Raw genomic sequence first — 16629 nt, forward strand, 5'->3', positions numbered from 1 at the left:
AATATTTTCAAAAATTGAAAGAAAAAATGTTAAAGGTTTACAACACTAAAAAGTTTAAGGCATCCCATGTTACTGACTGACACAAAAAGCAGGTTAAGGACGGACATAGAAAAATAATTCGGCTCAGGATGAGATTAGGTTGATCATATGTCCTGTTATGTTCTGATTCTCACTATTACTATTTATTATTTATTATATGTGGAAATTCCCCAACTGTGGCTTTCATTCAAAGCCAAGCTAGATAAAAGTTAATTTGAACTGTTATCTGGACTACTAAAGAAACTTGGAAGAAGGCTGACCATCCTGCAACCCATCCTGTATCTTCTTCAGAGCAAATGTTTTCTTTCCCTATGAAAACTCACTCTGGACGATGTCCAAGGTCATAGCTTTCAGTTCCTGAGTCTGAGCTATGACCCTGATCAATCAGTCTTGGCGTATGCTTTCAATAAACCAGCCCTGTTTAACTGAGAAAAAAAAGTATCATTATGAAACATTAATATGTGATAATAAATACCATTCACTTTTTAAAAAATCTGCTCATAAAGAACACTAACAAAATACAAAAGTGTATAAATCTATGGCTGGACAGATATTTCAGCCATTGGCTTCACAACTTTAATGGTTCAGCTCCCAGCACCAACATCAAAGCCTATCTCATCCTCTTTCCTTCCCTTATTTACACTGGCCCAATGGCACACCATCTTAACTAAAAGAAAATGACATCTTTAGAAACACAAGCACAACTGTATAAATCTGAATAAACTTTGCAACACTCCTCATCATGTTGTAGTGACATGATAAATGGAGGTCTACTGTCAGTCAAAGTTAACCTGAATGGCCACAATGCAAGCACTGGCCTCATCAGGACTCCAAGGAAGGCTGAGAGCATTCAGTGGCAACATAGTTCCTCACGGTTTCTCCAAGAAAGCACAATCCTTGGGAAAGAACACCATTCTCTCCTTTTCTCAATGCAGAAGCTCCCCCTCAGAGAGAGTCCCTCGATGATGTTGCATTTGAACATGAATGACAATGTATGTCTCTAGCAGACTTCAGATAATACAGCTGGACACCTGACCTGGGGGATTTCAAATTTACCATGGACATTTGTCAACATGATGTCCACACAATGCTAAAACATGACAAAGGATGAGAAGAGGGGACCCTAGAAGGTTAGAATTATAATTATACTTGCTCACAAATCAATACATTCGAGTTTCTCTCAAAAGGTTTTTTTTTTTTTTTAAATAGATGTATCTTCACAAAGAAATGTGCAGGTTCAGCATGGCAAAGCTAGCTTCCTGGAGACTTTCCCATCACATTAACTTGTAAATGATTAACCCACCTGATATTTGCCAGAACAACACCCGGGAAATCTTTTACCGAGTCACCAGTATGTAAAAAACTATAAACAAAGAGAGCACTACCATCATGCAACTCTTTGGTTTACTAGTACTCCTCTAATTTATTGTACTTTTACATCAATTGCTAAAACATAATTGTATTCTGCATCCTATTCTTGCTTCAGAATTGGTTTTTCTCTATCAGAAATTCTGTATTTGAATGTCCTTCTAAAATTACCCTTTTAGTACAAATTAGAATATAGTTCCAATTCTCTTCATTCTCTTGGCACTCTAAAGAATTTAATTATTTGCAAAGGGTTGCTAACATTCAATATCTTTGCTATAAAGCACTACACTGTGGGGATGGGCTGTATCTCTTTCCTGCTACCCTCAGTGTTAAGTGACCTCTTTTATCTATAGGTATGCACAAATTCATGCATCAGCAGGCAGCTGAATGGAAACACGGTCCTGGAGTCTCCTGTTTTGGAAGCTCTGAATGGTCACTTTCCATTGCTTTCCTTCTGCAACATCCCCAATTTCCAGTGTCTTACCTGTTAGCAATTTGCTTCCTCTATAATATAGTTTGCAGCCATAATAGAGGTAAGAGGTTATCATGGAAAACTGATGAGTGAATCAAGATGGCTGTAATGACTGTGTCCAAGAGGCCCTATTCAGGGGTATGACCCTGTCTGAACCACTTCTTTTCCTAACTTATATATATAAAAGGCACAAAACTACTTAAGACATAGTCTCTACTTCAAATAGCCAGTTGTGGCAAGTCAGCTTTTTGTCTCTGTGGAAAATGAGAAAAACAATTTAAACGAGGGAAAGTAGACGATGGTTGGTGTTTTTAGTTCATGGTTGGCTAGTTTCATTGCTGCTGAGTCTGTGAGGCAGAACAATATGGCTCAAAGGGTGTGCTAGAGCAAAATTGCTCATCTCATGCTGCTTAGGAAAGGAGGGAGGAGAGAGAGAGAGACAGAGACAGAGACAGAGACAGAGAGACAGAGACAAAGACAGAGACAGAAAGGGAGAGGGAAAGACTGGCAGAGACACACAGAGATGAGTGATTGAAAGACAGAGACAAAAATACAGAGAAAGAGAGTGTGTACACACTGCCCAGTGGTGTGCTTCCTCCTAGAAGGTTCTATTGCTAAGAACTTACTCCGCTATGAACACATCAATAAATTAAACTACTGGTAAGGTTAACATGCTCATGAACCAATCACTCTCAAAAGCGCTACTGGCTGGGGACCAAGCCCTAAACCTATAAGCCTCTTAGATGATACTTCATATCCAAATGAGAACACTGCACCAAGAACCTCCTTAGTATGTTTTTAAGTCTCCTGGTAGAATGAGCACTGTTTGTAAACTCTAATTGGCTTCATTCCTTCTCTTTTTCAGCATTTATAAAGTAGCCCATAGTTTTGGAGTAACTCATGATAAACTGCCCTTTCTTTTTCAAAAAAAGTTGCACTCAATGGCCCCTTTCCATCATTTGGGCTAAGCCAAGAAGTACATAGATATTGAGAAACGAGAAGGTAAGTTCTGTTTAGAATAATTATATCTTCAGACAATGAAGCATGGACCATGTTATGGGGAAATTGTTACCCCAGGGAATTAAAGGACTTAGACTTACAACGTGAAGAATGGCAAATTTCCCACGTTTCTGAGTAGCACAGATTTCCCATTCTCCTCCTGTGTCTTGACCAGAGGCAGGCATGTAGTGAGGTGAAGAGAGAATTGCTGATTAACTTAGACATTCTTAACTAACAGTGTGTAACTGTGGGAACACACAGCTTTACTGGGTAACCTGTGTTGGGTTCAAAAAGAAAGAAACAAAGATGGCACCTACACATTGTCCCTCAAATCTATGACCTGGATGTTCTCCTGTATTCTCAATGGAGATGTAGATGATAAATAGGCAAGACAAGCTAAAGCCATGGAAAAGGGAAAAGTAACTTTGCGGCAAGTTCACTGAGGCAAATGATAATGAAGCCTGATAATGAAGGACTTTCATAAGAAAGACAGGGAATGTATTCATGTTCTAGCCACACAGAGTACAAACCATAGATTATCCAAGCAGCAGACTCCAATACCTAGACATTAGAAGATGAATCATTTTATGATTAGGGTCAAGAAACTCAAAGGATGTTAGGTGACCAAGACAACTCTGGCCTGGTTTACAAGAACTCAGAAAACAACTAGAACCTAACAAACATTGTCTTCATCATCACTGTGACAGTAATATATGTGTGCCTCCTAAACCAGATACCACTAAGCGGATAAACCCAGGAGAGGTGAAAAGCGGCCCTTACAAGGAACCATGGCTGGATAATACACAAAAAAGATGCTCATGTGCACAGAAACCAAACAAACTCTTAAAAACTTAAAAACTTATAAAACTGAGATGTGATTTACATATAACAAAACACACTTTTAAAAGATTTATTTAATTATTGATTTGTGTGTGTGTGTGTGTGTGTGTGTGTGTGTGTGTGCAGTGTTTATGAAGGCCAGAAGAGGATGTCAGATGCCCTGGAACTGGAGTTACAGGTAGAACCAAGCTGCCATCTGGCTACCAGGAACTGAGCTCTGGTCTTCTGGAAGAGCAGCCAGTGCTCTTAACTGCTGAGCCATCTCTCCGGCTACCAAAACACACTCATTTTAAAGACTACATTTTAATGTGTTTGACCACAATCAGGACACAGAACATTTCCACCACTAGCTAATGTTCCCATTGTTTGCCTGCAGTAACATGTCTGTCCCATCATACCTCCAGGCACTTCTCTGAGCATGAGGTTACCACTGATCTGTGCCTGCCAGGATAGGCTACCATCTGAGATTTGTATACAAGTAGGGACTTTTCCAGTCCAGGGGCTTACACTTGGATCTCATCCACGCTAAGCACAGGCTCTGCTGCTGAGTTCCATCTAGAACCCTCTGACAGTATTTTGAGCTTCACTCCATTTGTTTTGTTCATAGCTGACGCCATTTTGTTACTCACTGGTAGGAGGTAGTATGGACCCATTACAGTTTGTTATTCCTGTGCCTATGATGGACATTAGTGTTGACTCCAGTTTTAGACCATAATAAATACAACAGAGGACAACTGTGAACAAGTGTTTTGTAGACATGTGTTTTTATTTTCTGGGGTAGATGTATAGGAAATTGCTGAGTTTTGCATAACTAATACCTTAACTTCAGAAGTAACTGCCAAACCACTTGAGGTGGTTGTATGATATTTTTAACAACATACTGCATTTCTAGCACCTTCGGTCTTAAAAATACTTGGTGTTGAGATATGCTTATTTAAGCTATTCTAGTATGTAGCTAATGATCTCATTTTAGTACTGATTTGTACTTCCTTGGTGACTAACGCTGTAGCTACTTTTCACATTATAAGTAACTATTCAGATATCTTCTTGAACGAGGCACCTATTAAGACACTAAGATTTTATTTTAATGAGAAATAAGAATTCCTTATCCTAGATATGAATTAATGTATTACAAAATTTTCTCATACTTTCTGGCTTGTTCATCTCTTATGGCTACACTTTGATATTAATTTCAGTTAATTGGGTCCTTTATTATTACTTTTATATGTATTTCTATTTTTATATCAATGATAATTAATACAAATTAAAAATTGAAGTTCTTGGAGTGGAGAAAGGGCCGAGGGGTTAAGAACACTGGCTGCTCTTTCAGAGGACCTGGGTTTTACTTCCAACACTTACATGATGGCTCACAACCATCTTAGCCCCAGTTCTAGAGGAGTCTACCCTCATCTGGCCATGGACACACCAGGCACACACATGATGTACATAAAGATAAAATGCTCATAAACATATAATAGTTAATAATTTTAAAATATTTATTTAAAAGTTGGAGTTAAAATACTACTTTATAAATATTGAAGAATAAAAAATGCTTAGGAATGAATTACCATGTTTATACATATTACTTAAAAGACTAAAAACTATAGTCAGTGCCAAGAAAAATTTAAGAAGGCCTGAGAGACAGAGAACTAGAAAAACCAGATTTCTTGATTACAAGACTTGGAGAATATCATCACTTCCCAAAATGACTAATATAATTCCAATGAATTTCCAACTGAAATGTCAATAGTCTCTTTTTAAAACAGAGAATGACAAGTGGATTCTAAAATTTGCTTTGTTTTTTCTTTTTTTTTCTTTTTTTTTTTTTTTTTTTTTTTTTTTTTTTTTTTTTTTGGTTTTTCGAGACAGGGTTTTTCTGTAGCCCTGGCTGTCCTGGAACTCACGCTGTAGACCAGGCTGACCTTGAACTCAGAAATCCGCCTGCCTCTGCCTCCCGAGTGCTGGGATTAAAGGCGTGCGCCACCACACCCGGCTTAAAATTTGTAAGAAAATATGAAAAATCTATAAAAGTCAAATTAATTGTTAAGAAAAAGAACACGGTGTTTTTGGGTTTGGGTCATGCTGGGTCCTGTTTACATATCCAGTCTGTTAGTTTATTTCTTTTTATTGGGGGATTGAGTTCATTGATGTTAAGATATATTAAGGACCAATGATTTTTGCTTCCTGTTATTTTTGTTGTTAGAGGTGGAATTTTGTGAGGCGGGAGTGGGTGGGGAGTGGAGATGGGTAGGATGTTTGTGGAGGGGAAACCGGGAAGGGGGATAACATTTGAAATGTAAATAAATAAAATAACCAATAAAAAAGAAAAAGAAAGCAGAGAGAGAGAGAGAGAGAGAGAGAGAGAACGAACACGGGCTGGAGTTGGCTCTGTGTTTAACAGTGGTTGCTGCTACTGCAGAGGCACCTGGATTCAGTTCCTAGCACCCATATGGCTCAAAATGGTTTGTAACTCCAATACCAGAGAACCTGGTACCCTCTTCTGGCATCTGCTGACATCAGGCATGCATGTGGTGCTCAGACACGCATGCAGGCTAAACACAAATATACATAAAATAAAAGTAAATATTTTCTAAAAGGAATGAACAACAGTGACAACGTACCAACTGATTTTTAAAACCTACTCTAAACCAAAGTTGACAATATCATGTAATGCTGGTGATCAGAGAGCAGAATATACTAATGCAGTGGGAAAAAATAAAGCCAGGGCCTTACATACGTTACCCTATATGCATAAATTAACTCTGAGTGGATAGTAAATAAGCACATTGATGTAAAATCTACAAAATGACTAGAGGAAAATGGGAAATGGTCTTTAAAATCTGGGGATGCCATTTTTATTATCTCTTTTTTTAATTTATTTTTTTACACTCCATATTCCATTCCCTGCCCCCCCACCCACCCACCCTCCGACTGCTCCACATCCCACACCTCCTCCCCACCCCACCCCATCTCCAAGGGTGCTCCCATTCCTCCACCCCATCTGACCTCTAAAGTCTCTGGGGCCTCCAGTCTCTTGAGGGTTAGGTGCATCATCTAGGAACGAACACAGACCCGCAAGTCCTCTACTGTATGTGTGTTGGTGGCCTCGTATCAGCTGGTGTATGCTGTCTGTTTGGTGGTTCAGTGTTTGAAAGATCTCAGGGGTCCAGACTAATTGAGACTGCTGGTCCTCCTACAGGATTGCCCTTCTCCATAGCTTCTTTCAGCTTTCCCTAATTCAATAACAGGGGTCAGCTGCTTCTCTCCATTGGTTGGGTGCAAATATCTGCATCTGACTCTTCCAGCTGCTTGTTGGGTCTTTCAGAGGGAAGTCATGATAGGCTTGTTTTTTGAGCACTCCATAGCCTCAGTAAAGGACACAAGCAACAAAATGTCTCATTCTTACCTCCACTTAAAGCTCAGGCTTGTGGAGTTTAGATTTATAATAGAAACAAAGAAACTGAAAGGTTTCATAGAGAACTCTGTTGCTGCTGTTTTGGCAGTAGGAAGGCATTCTTGAGGGGGGCAGTATATCATTTGTAGAGCTTAGGGCATTCCATTTGAAACTCTTCTTTCTAGACAGGCCTGTTTCAGCAGAAGCAAGACAAAATATAGACACCACTTTTCCTTTTGGCTTTGTGTCCTGGCATCTGGAACAGTAAAACAACCGCTGATTGCAGGCCCCTTGTGAATAGTCACCGAGAGACATCTTGCCTCTTGGTCACATTTTGCACTCATTTTTTAAACAACAAGTAAACATTTGGTTTTGTCTCAACCAAGATCCAAGGCTCATTCAACACTGTGGCCTTTGACAAGGGAACCCCAAGGGACTGTGCACATTAGGGACTATGAGAGGGCAAATTTCCAAATATGCTAGGAGAGGATTTCAAAAGTTTGTGGCAGAGTCTTTTACATCAGTGTACCCCAGTGTCCCAGTTGGTGGATTTATAGATGCTTATCCATGGGGGAAACTCAAATCCAAGAATAAAGATGGGAGAAATTAAAAAATAGAAAGAGCCCCACCAAAAATCTCTGCTCAATTCGCATGGGCTAATGCTAGGTTCAGATTGTTATTACCCATTTTAGAGTCCTTGGTGTGGTGTGCCGTCAGCTGAACATGGAGTCATTGTTTTTGTTGTTAATGACCTTCTTCATGTGTCATGGCAGAAAACAAAACAAAAACATTATTCTTGGGTAAAGAAAGACTAATGGTTTGCTCTTCCTTTCTGCTTCTCTCTCATTAGGCCTCAGAGAGATCCTAGTAACAAACAAATGACTACTGGCTTCCACCAGAAGACCTTGGATGTCTGTCAGGAACTGTTGGGCACTAAATTGCAACACTGACCTTTGCTAAAGAAGCTGCCACAGTTTCTACATTGTGTCTGGTAGTTTGAAGCTAGGGATACTTTTTATGAAGCCCAGGATCAAGGCCAGAATGGTTCACATGGTATTTGACCCTAGGAAGGAGCAGCTACAATGGCACCACTTGGTGCTTCTGCCAATACAGAGACACAAACACTTCCATGCCCTTTGCGGTCCTGATGCACACAGCCCTGAGAAGTCTTCTTCTGGGTGCTATAGACAGATGTGGATACTGTGATGGAAATGGCTGAGATGGAGATAGATATTCCATACAACCAAGCATAGGCAGATTGCCCGGCATAAGGCTGGTGCTTCATATCTATACAGTCCAACAAATAATATTTTCTTTAACTTGATGTTATCTTGGACACTCTCTAACCACAGTTTATACTCTTACAGACTACAGCATTATTAAGTCAGATCAACCACATCAAAAGGATCCTGGCTCCAGAGGAGAACCTGGGGTTTGAGATATCTTGCACCAAGTCTTTTTTTTTTTTTTTTTTTTTGGTCACTAGGAAGGCTATTATTGAAGAACAGGACAACCTGTCTATAGCGCACTGCCTTACTCTGTAATCATGGCTCACCATTGTATTGTTGAGACACAAGGAACAGAGAGTCAAATAGTTCAGCTAGCTAGAATTTAACCCTTTGCATCGTGGAAGATTGTGAGAACTTTTGCTTGAATGTGTGCCTAAGTTAGAAGCTGGAAACAACTAGTAGTCAATAAACACTGGACTCCCCCAACCCTCTAACCCAACCATTTTCTCAAAGCCCATGGGCAGGTGGTACAGGGAGCTTGAGAAACTGGGTAGGAACTCATCCATCCTTTCTCTGTACCTTGTAGCCTCTGTAGTCAACTTTTCTGGAACCTAAGTCATGAAGCCCTAAGTGACTACAGCTCACTGAAAACACAAGGGCAAGTCCGGGCTCTGAGAGAACAGTGGGGCAAGCCTAGAAATGGGAATTCATGCCAGGCATCTCCTCTCTTCCCTTTCACAGAGTGGCTGAAAAGGAGTGTGGGCCCTGGGAGGGTTCACCTGCAGAGCCTGGCGTGCAGCCCGATGTCTGCCCCACATTCCACAGGCCATCAAATTCCACAGGCCCTCGGAGATGTTTATTTTTGTGTTCTGTAGACTCTGTTCACTGCTTGAGACACAGCGGGTCACACAAAGGACAAGGTGTAGCCGAGACTGAAAGTGGAGTGCTGTAATTCCTATCCTTTTATTCTTCCTGCACCCTAGGACCCAGAACCTACATTTCTTTGTTGAAATGAGAAACTTACAAGTAATTTTTAAAAACGTTTTTTGAGGTTTTTCTTAGTTATCTTTCTTCCCTGTCCTCATAAGATCAGCTGACTCTACCTCCTGGTTTTAAATCCCCCACTGTTACAACAAACACCTCAAAACTAGGTCCCAACTTTGTTGCATGTGAGTAGGAGCCATATATTCAAAAATGTACCCTAATCAAGCTGGAAATAGTCATTATTATTAACATTTATTATCTGATGGAATGTACAAAGACATTGGGTAAAATGAACTTCATATTTTCAAAAAATTCTATTTCATGGCTCACTGAGGCATTTCTACACATTTGAAAATCAAGGTGATGTGTAGTATGTTTCACCAACTGGTAACCCTGCCCATATGTGCAGATGTGCAGTCCCTGGACTTCTCTAGTTGTCTCTCAGGCCTGAGGCTCCCAGAGCAGAAACCACTCTTTACAGAGGACAGTACTGGCACCTGGGAGATCATGGTTTCCTACCAGTAAGCAAGATGTAAGATCCAACAGGAACTAGAAAGTAGGAGGAAAGTTTTCAACAAAAAGCACACAAACTACGGGCAGTGTTATCCAATAAGGGGGATAGTAAAAAAAAAAAAAAAACAGCATCTATCATCATGTGATGCCTGAGAAGGCACAGGGAGAGAGCAGCTACCTTGGTGTGTTGCTTGCTGTAGAAGGTCTTGGGGAGTAGGAAGCAACTACTCTATATGATACAACAGTGAACCAGTGAAGGAAATGTATGCGCACACCGTCTCAGGCTCCTCCTGCCTTCAGAATGCCAGGGTGGGGTTTGGTGAAGCCAGATGATGCTGTCCATGCTGACAGCTTCCAGAGCAGGGAGCAGGGAGCAAGGAAGGCATAGGATGGGGAGGGAACTGGAAGAAACCAATGGAAATGGATGCAAGGTAGCATTGCCCAGAGGCTGGCTTGTCTTGGGTGTACTCAGGCTCTGGACAAGCCTAGAGCTGGTGCTCAACCTCACACTCACTGAGTGGGATGTTTCAGTGTTTCAAATACAAAACTTACTTGTGAAACTGGCCCCCCTTTCTCCTTCTCCGTAAGACATAGGCACTCCCGGAGTTTCAGCCAGCTGTCACCTTCAAATGCATGATGCAAAACCATAACCTCTGCTTCTCATCTTCCTGCCAAGTTGCAGGTTTTATTATTAACCAGTAAGGTGCCTTAAATGCACATGTCTAGAAAAAGCACTAGCTCATCCTTTCTAGAGATACTTTAAATTTTAAAATTAATTTGGTTCTTCCATAGTTTTATACATATGTATTCTAATTCATCTTTCCCTACATCCTCTCTCATCCCCACCATCCCCATCATCCCCCTCCTCCTTGTTAGTCCCTTTCCCAGATTTATGATTCCTAAAACAAAAAAGAATCTTGTGTTCCTCTAAACAAATTCTCCTTGCTGAAAAATTCTAAGGATTCCTAACCCCAGTCATAAAACTGTTCAGTGAGGCCTCTAAAGTCATATCATGTGTGTGTGCATATATATATATATATATATATATATATATATATATATATATATATATATATAAACATATATGTGTATTTGTAAATTGTGTATACACACACACATGTCATCACACTTACTTATTCTTTGTGAAAGTGTATGTGTGTAGATGCACACATTCCACAGTGCGAGTGTGGAGGTCAGAGATTGTTTTACAGGAGGGAATTCTTCCTTCACCACCTAGAGCCCAGGGATTGAACTCAGGTCTGCAGCCTTGGTGACCTTTAACCTCTGTTAAACCCCTGAGCCAACTCATTTTCCACCACATGGAGCACTGCCCTGGCATGAGGTTAGCTATGTGTAACTCAGGGACTAGTTATAAATCCATCACGAGACTTCCCAAAACTCTCCTGCCACATACCTTCTGATGTAAAGTTCCCCTTTAAAGGGTTTGATCTCCAGTTATAAGTTATAATCCATGGAAAGGCACATGATGAAAAATATTCATATATTAACAGTGACTGATTTCTGTCCCTATAGTGTCCGTAGAGGCAGTCTAATCTTTACTTAGTCATTTTCCAATTTAGAAGAGATGCTGACACGCAGAGTCATTAAATAGGTGCTCAAAATGTGTTTAACTAGAAGCAGAGGGTGTAGCTCAGTAGTAGAGTACTTGACCAGTGTGCATAGTACACTGGGCTTGATACCCATCCACTGTCTCACACACACATGCACACACACACATCTTAAATAAGTTATTATATCAAATAGTAGCATGTTAAGAAAACTATTGGTAAATAGGTATCTTAACTTGGAAGTATTTGTTAGAAATATAACTGAAAGTATATTTTTCTTACAGTATCAAAAGGAAAAATTGTCAGTAGATCCAACATCTTCACCCACTGTTGATTTTTACCTATCGAGATAATACAAAAGGGTCAAATATTAGGGGAAGAAACAAGAAGACTAGAAAGCCGGTAGTAATATATCCCTCCGACATTGAAGTGATTTTCACTTCATTACTGCAGTATAGCTGCCTCTCTTATGTGAACTGCACATGAAAATTCTTTACAGAAAAATGATATCAAATTCATAAACTTATGCTTCTTTTCTTTTGATGATTTTTCCTAAGTGTTAGCAAGACAACATGTCCAACCATCAACTAGAATAAATCCTTACAAATTACAGTTCTGAGGACCCTAACAGCACTCCAAAAAGCACATAGTGGACACAACTCAGAAAAAGATCCCAGAATGTATATATCATAAACATACATGTATAAATAAATAAGTGGGCAAAAGACAGAAAGACAGGGCAGTCATCTGAGTGAGAAATTTACAATTATGAATTTAAGTCATTTTCTGACTCTTGGAACATATTACTCTCTTTTTTAGCTATGTGCTTTGTATTTTTTATGCAGCATCCGTTCACACGTGCTTTTCTGTTTTTCACCTTTGATGTTTGCCGTCTTAACGTGTTTACCACATTCACGTCAGCCTTTCTTGGTCAAACATACCAAGACTTGAATGGTAGAAGTGTTTGCTATGATTTAGTATGAGACTGTCACATGCAGATTAGAGGACTCTGTACTTTTTATCTTCCCAACAAGCCGAAAACCAAGAATCTCCTTGTGGAGCCAGACGTAATGGAACTTACCTTGAACCTATCACTCTAAAGCTGAGGAACTGTGAGTTCATTCTAACCTTTTAGTTTCTTAGTGAGGCTTTGTCTCAACAACAACAACAAAAAAACCAGACTGATTCGTTCAAAACCACCTCATGAGCACAGGACCTCTCTGCTCTTTCGCCTCCAGTCCACACCTGCCACCCAGCTTGCCCTGGATGGTGTTTTGGGTACTTTGTCAGCAGCAACTTCAACATTTGCATGGTTAGCTTTTCTGTGACAATGCTCCCTTAACCCAGTTTTCCCTCTGCCATTGTGGAACCAGGACATGATGGTGGGCACGGGCCAGGAGGACTCATATACGGGCAATGAGGCCTAGAACAAGAGAGGCACCCTGACCCTCAGATGCCCCATGGACCCCAGCTTGCCACCAACTGGAAGGACCAGGAGAAGATCTGACACCATAGTTAAAATGCCTATGAAGAGCCGAGACATTCACCATCCAACCAAAAAGCCTTTGGTGAAAAGATGGCCCAGATCATATTTGAGACCTTCGGCACCCCAACCATATACATAAATCAAAGCAGCGCTCTCCCTGTCACCTCTGTCTACCATTGGCATCACTATGTACTCCAGCAACAGGGTAACCGACACTGCCCATCAAAAAGGGCTTCCCTCTGCCCCACTCTGTCATCTTGCATCCAGACCTGGTTGGCAGGGACCTGACAAACTACTTCCTAAAATACTGACCCAACGTGGCTACATTTTCACTACCATGGCTGAGTGAAGATTGAGCATGGGATCAAGAGGCTTACTAAGTCACCCTGGATTTTGAGCAGGAAACCATCTGGCTCTACAACCTCTCCCAGAGTAGAGCTACAAGTCGCAGGACCACCAGGTCATCACCATGGCAATGAGCAATCTGCTATCCCAGGTATTCTTTCAGCCTTTCTTTCCAGGTTTATAATCCTACATCACTCACAAACTACCTTCAATTCCATCATGAAATGTGACGTCACATCCCCAAGTATCTCGATGCCAAAGCAATGTTGTTAGACCGCACTGCCATTTCCCCAGGCTTTTCTACCAGCACTCAAAGGAGTCCACTGCCCTAGCTCCCAGCACAATGAAAATCAAGGCCATGACTCTTCTTGGGAGCAGGTTCTCAATATGGATGGCGACTCCAACCTGATCCTGTTGGCCATCTTACAGCAAACATGGATCAATATCCTGAAGGTATCACACGCGCGCGGTCCCTCTGCCCTGCACCACAAACGCTTCCAGCTAATCTGTGGGGGAGCTGCTTTACAAATTTTCTTGACAGTGCCTAATACAGAGAAAAAAATGAGACACTGCCATGGTATTTACTAGTATCTTAATATTTGTGGGTTGTTGTTTTTGATTCGATGACTTTGACACGGGGCTGAAGACTGTAGCAGTGAAGGGATCACATTTGGTTAGAGCAAGCATCCTCAAAGTTCTGCAATGTGTCTGAGGGCTTGGATTGAACTTCTTGAAAATAGCTATTCCAAGGAACCATGATATAGAGACAGGGCTACTGGAAGTTCCTGGCTGTCCCAAAAGCTGCCCACTGGGTGGCAACCTAGTCTATACCCATGCAGAGGAGGTGAATATATTGCTTTTGTGTCAATTTTGTACCCAAGAGTTCTACTTCTTTTCCTTAATTCTTAATGGCCCTTTCTGTGTGCCCAACTTGAGATGTCTGAAGGCTTTTAGTCTTCCTGAGAGTAGATTGAAGAGTCAAGGAAGCCAGAGCTTTTCCTGCACATTGACGTGAGACCAGCTCAATAAAAAGTGCATGCCTTACAAAAATTAAAACCTTAAAATAAACTAGTATTACAGCTCATAAATGTAATCTTACTACTCAGGGTGAAGACAGGAGGATTGCTGTGAGTTTAAGCCAAGCCTCAGTCAAAGAATGAGCGACAAAATAGTCCATACCAGAAAGAAAGACTCTGTCTGAAACAACAGCCATATAAATAAAAAGGGTCAGTGATAGTTGGCTCAGTGGGTAAAGACATTTGTTACACACATCTGACCACTTGAGTTTAATTCCTGCTAACCCAAATGACCTAGCCTCACAAGTTGTCTTTTGACTCCATATGCATGATATGGTACACATGAGCTTCCCTCCTTCTACACACACACACACACACACACACACACACACACACAGAGAGAGAGAGAGAGAGAGAGAGAGACAGACAGACAGACAGACAGACAGACAGAGACACAGAGACAAAGACAGAGACAAAGAGAGGACAGACTAATAAATACAAGTTTAGAATTCAAAAAATCAGCTTTTGATTTGCTATAACCCATTTGGCAGGAATACGTGTGTGCATAGGTAGGGGTGTGTGTGTGTGTGTGGTGTATGAATAAAATAGAAGGCTTATCTCAGCCTGGCTTTTCACTAGAATCTTTCAAACTGTTTTCCTCTCCCAGGGTGATGCAATATTTGATAAGTAAATAACACAGAGGACAGGTCCACTTGAGGACAGCTGCCCCTCACAGATAGAGAAGGCTGTGTTTCCCTAGCACTCTAGGCTCCCAGGAGGAAATCACTTTGGTTTATTTGATGAACTTTGTCAGAAAATGTGGAGAAATGGGCTCACTGGGGGCTAGGAGATAAGAACAAGTTAATGTTCACAAGATGGAAATCAGTAAGGCTTGAATTATGCCCGAGAGCTCTCCGACTTGTTTTTATCTTTATACAATGGAGCAGTCCTCCTGTCTTTCCCAAGTGCCTCAGCAGGCTTCGAATCTTTAAGCAACATAATCTGAGGAGAGTGAACATTTCGATTTCAAATAACCATCTGTATGACTGAAGAATACAGATCAGGCTCTAGCCACTTGTTTCCTCAGTCCTCACTCTGCATCCAGAAAAGGTCCTCAAGTTATGCAAATTTAGTTTACTGGGTCTCGTACCTCAAGATTGACACCAACTAAAACAGCTCAACAAAGGCTGGTGAATGGCTGCCTTCGATTCTGCCCATCTCATCCTCCTTTCTCCCAGGAGCGTTCCTCTGAGGAGTGCCCAGTAACTTTTCCTCTGGATTCCATGCTAACAGGCTTGGTTTTATGGGTTTCAACCCCAACTAATGTATGATCAACTTGTCACAATAGAGAACATCACAGGCAAACCTATAACCATGTATGAAAAGCCCTAGTTAAGAGTCTAACAGCAACGAACACAAGTCAAAAAGAAAAAAGGAAAAAGGAGGACCCAGAAACCTCAACAGCTTGTACCCACTCTTTCTAGAAGGAAACACATCGGTGCATTTTCTTGGCCTGAATGCCAAGCTGGGCTGCAGGTGTGACCGGGTCTACAATTAATCCACTAAGTCTGCTTAAAAAAAAAAAAAAAAAAAAATATATATATATATATACTGTAAGGCTGAGACAAATGAAATTTATTTTCTTACAATTCCGGAGCACAGAGGTCCATGACTAAAGTTCCAGAAAACTCGGCTTCTCGCTCTGGTTTAGAGATGGTGCCTTCTTGTTTACCTGGCCTTCCTTGGAGCATACGCATGAGCCGAAGGAACAACTTGAGTCCCCCCAGTATCTCTTCTTACAAAGTGCAATGACTGGACATAGATTTTCCTTTGACACTCATGCTGAAATGTTATCCCCATTATGAGCTATTAAAACATGGGGCCAGTTGAGATCTTTGAAAGCAATTAGGACTCTGCCTTCAGGAATGGATCCAGCCAGTAATGCCATTAATGGCTTAATATGGAGGTGAGTTACTTTGGGAGTGTGTTTACTCTAGAGCCGGTTTAGTTAGGTCTTCTCACACTTTCTGTTTATCACTACGTGGCACCCTATAGTGCATCGACAAACAAGAAGGCCATCATTAGATTGTAGCTCCTCCATCTTGGACCAGAACCATAAGCCAAAATAAACCTTATTTCTTTAAAATTTACTGTGCTGGTAAGTTTTAATTGCCAACTTGACACAACCAAAAGTCACCTGGGAAAGCAGTCTTGCTTAGGAATTATCTAGATTAAATTGGCCTATGGACAAGTTAATGGAGGGTTGTTTTGAGCTTTAATTGGCGTAGGAAGACCCAGCTCATAGTGGGCAGCACCATCCCCTAGGCTAGAATCAAGACCCAGCTCATAGTGGGCAACGCTATTCCTTTGATAGTG

The 16629-nt window shown here is 41.0% G+C and overlaps 1 protein-coding gene and 1 pseudogene across 3 annotated transcripts in view; one reads left to right on the forward strand and one right to left on the reverse strand.

Annotated features, from left to right (window-relative positions):
* Slc16a12 (solute carrier family 16 (monocarboxylic acid transporters), member 12) overlaps positions 1 to 16629 on the reverse strand; it is a 79093-nt gene that overhangs the window by 28883 nt on the left and 33581 nt on the right. The window contains exon 2 of one of the 3 annotated variants that reach the window (XM_006527078.4): positions 11689 to 11747. The exons of the other annotated variants lie outside the window; for them this stretch is intronic. The gene's annotated coding sequence lies outside the window, so the exon portion shown is untranslated. The remainder of the gene's footprint in view (positions 1 to 11688; positions 11748 to 16629) is intronic. 3 annotated transcript variants of the gene reach the window in all.
* On the forward strand, positions 12779 to 13681 carry Gm18425 (predicted gene, 18425; annotated as a pseudogene).

This window comes from Mus musculus, chromosome 19 (genome assembly GCF_000001635.26).
Source record: "Mus musculus strain C57BL/6J chromosome 19, GRCm38.p6 C57BL/6J".
In the NCBI taxonomy this organism is placed as follows: Eukaryota; Metazoa; Chordata; class Mammalia; order Rodentia; family Muridae; genus Mus; species Mus musculus.